Below are 2,971 nucleotides of genomic sequence, written 5' to 3'. Positions count from 1 at the left end.
TTTGCTGTAGGAATTTAGGTAAATTTGCCATGTTAATAAAGGTAAATTAACCATAGCAAATAAACAGTAAAATTTTACAGGGCAATAAAAGTTAAATATTGCCATGGGGATTTAGGTAAATTTGCCATGTTAATGAAAGTATATTATCCATGGCAAATAAATAGTAAAACTTGCCATGACAATGAAAGTTTGATATTGCCATGGGGATTTAGGTAAATTTTCCATGTTAATAAAAGTCAAATAAATAATAAAAACTTGCCATGGCAATAAAACTTAGATATTGCCATGGAGATTCAGGTAAACTTGCCATGTTAATAAAATGTAAATTTGCCATGGCAAATAAATAGTAACTTGCCATGGCAATAAAAGTTAAAAAAATTACCATGGGGATTTAGGTAAATTAGCCATGTTAATAAAGGTAAAATAATGAGCAAAACTTGCCATGGCAATATTTGCCATTTTGTGTTGTTTTTGACAATTTAAAGAATTACAACGACAATTTCAAAAAATCAAAAGTTGCCATGGCAAGAAAGCAATTAATTTGCCATGATCCGAGAGCTAAATTTGCCATGATACGATAACTATATTTGCCATCTACCAGGAAGCAAGTTTGTTATGATGTGTTAACTAAATTTGCCATGATCAATTAACTAAATGTTTGATGTTTACATGGCAAAAAGTATAAGATTAGTTGCCATGGTCTACCAAAAAAAATGTCATGGTAGAAAACAGTAAAAATGCGCCATGATCCAAAAATCAAAAGTTGCCATGGCAAGAAAGCAATGATTTTCCATGATACGAGAACTAAAATTTGCAATGATTCGATAAGTATATTTGCCATCTTCAAGGAAAATCTAAGAAAAGTTTTACAGTGAGAGGGCAAATTTAAGAAAAAAGGTATAGTGAGACATGGCGATTTTGGAGGCAAAAAATGTACGTCGGAGTTGTAATTGACAAGATGGAAACTGTATCTATTCTCGAGGAATATCTTGCTAAATAAGATGTCAAATATATGTCTAATACAATGGTAACTATTTTAAGCAGAACCTCGGGTACACACCAAACTAAACTAACTTCAGTACATAGCTAAGCTAACTAATTTATCACAACTTGACTCAGAAATCAGCTAGGAAAAAATATAACAGAATTTGAGACATGCCAAAGTGAATTAGAATCTGATGGTAACGTTGAGGCTGCTTCAAAATTTGAGGAATCCACATATCAGTACAAACAAGAGGAAGTAGTGTAAGGTACACAGATTACTGAATAGTTGCCCATGTGTTATTGATGATGGTTACAAACCAAAAGAAACGCCACAATTCTCTGAAGAATAATCTCTTCTTCTGTCCAGTAAAGCAACACTCACAATTTAGTCTTAATAAGCATGATTTATGCAGGTTTCCGTGTAAGAATAGCGTTAGCAGAGTAGAGGCAATAGTATATGCGTACCTTCGTAGGAAGGAGACGTTGACCGGGGAGTCGACCTCTGGCGCCGACAGCCGCCTCGTCACGGGCCGCGAAGTTCGAACCCCATCGTGATTGCCGAGCCCCAGGGACGCCACTAGGTTGGCCATGGTGGTTGTCTTCCCCGCGCGTGCCGTCCTTGCGCAAGGTCACCAGAGCCACCCCGCGCCGTTGGACCCTACAAATCCGGCGTCGATTCGCCGGGCGAAGAGACCAGCGGACGGCGGCGACCAAGGGCCACATCCACCGGAGTCTAGCGGGCCTCAGCGCCGCTGCCCCCGCCCGCTTACTCGCACTCCAAGCGCAACCACGCAGCTGCATCCGCGACGTGCCCCAGCCACCGAGTGCTCGCGCCGCGCCACCTCCATCTTAGCCATATCCTCACGGCGTCGGAGCCCCGCTGATCCGCGCTGGCCTGGGAGTCGCCGCCTCCGCTCGCTTCATCGTCCTCGGCGAGCCACCACGCACCGCTGCCGTCACACCGCGCCTCCACCAGCTTCCTCATCCTCCGGCTGTTCCGCCGCCTGCTCCGCCGCGACACAAGGCGAGCTGCGCTCCCCGTCGACGGTTGCTGCTGGCCCGAGGAGCAGCCAGGAGAGGAGTGGATAGGAGAATGGGGAAAGGCTAGTGCGGTGGAGTGAGAGGATAAGGGAGAGAAGTGCTCGAGCGTTCGGGCGTTGGGGCTACAGCCCGAACGATCTAAAAAGATGACGTGACACTGGATTTGTTCTGTGATTCGTGCTAAAGGTATCATATGGTAGGTGCAGCATTCGGGGCGATTTGCCAAAATCTAGCACGTTCGGGCGTTATCGATTCCTTTTTCTAAAGTGAAGGCCGAGTCAAATCGATGGAAATCTCAAGTAGTACTTTGAGCCGGAAACGGAGCAGTGGCAACCTAGGCCCTGTTTGTTTCACAAGTTCTAGAACTTTTTTAAGTTCCAACTTATAAGTCCCGAGTTCCTACCTGTTTGTTTACAGGATTTATCATGGGCTAAAGGTTATTAAATGACATGCTAAAAGATCCAAATCATCACTATAAGTCCCTATAAGTTCCTCCCTGAGAGTCTTTTTTATAAGTCCCAAATCACCACTTTAAGTCCTATAAGTCCCTCCTGTTTGGTTTAGATGGGACTTATAGGGACTTTTTTAAGTCCCTAAACCAATAAGTCCCTGGAAACAAACACCCTCCTAGTCTCTGAGCTCGCCCTGAGGCGCCTGCATCAGCCACCGCTGTTAAGATTCCGCCGGCCGTCCCTGCAAGTAAAAAGATGTATCTGTGATCAGTCCAATTGCAGATTGATTCTGCTAAAAAAAGAAACATTGTACGCTGCTGCTGCAGCTGACCGTCATCGGGACAAAACAGGAGATTCCTGCTGCAACCGCTCAGTCTGATCCGCCGAGTTGCGGCCGGAGTCGTACGCCTGGCAAGTAAATTTACTGGACCTCCAAAAAATTATACGTATTGGTTTCATCTACTGCCCCAATGGCACAAGGACCAAGGTTTTTA

The 2,971-nt window shown here is 44.4% G+C and overlaps 1 long non-coding RNA gene across 1 annotated transcript; it reads right to left on the bottom strand.

Annotated features, from left to right (window-relative positions):
• Nucleotides 1-972: 972 nt before the first annotated feature.
• LOC123097967 (uncharacterized) lies at nt 973-2,469 on the bottom strand. The gene is made up of 2 exons (XR_006447600.1): nt 1,450-2,469; nt 973-1,343 (listed from the first exon to the last, which is right to left on the bottom strand). It is a non-coding gene; the product is annotated as an uncharacterized lncRNA (long non-coding RNA).
• Nucleotides 2,470-2,971: the final 502 nt, after the last annotated feature.

Source organism: Triticum aestivum, chromosome 4D (genome assembly GCF_018294505.1).
Source record: "Triticum aestivum cultivar Chinese Spring chromosome 4D, IWGSC CS RefSeq v2.1, whole genome shotgun sequence".
NCBI lineage: Eukaryota > Viridiplantae > Streptophyta > Magnoliopsida > Poales > Poaceae > Triticum > Triticum aestivum.
The sequence above is the reverse complement of the archived record's forward strand: the minus strand, read 5'-3'. Positions and strand labels throughout refer to the sequence as shown.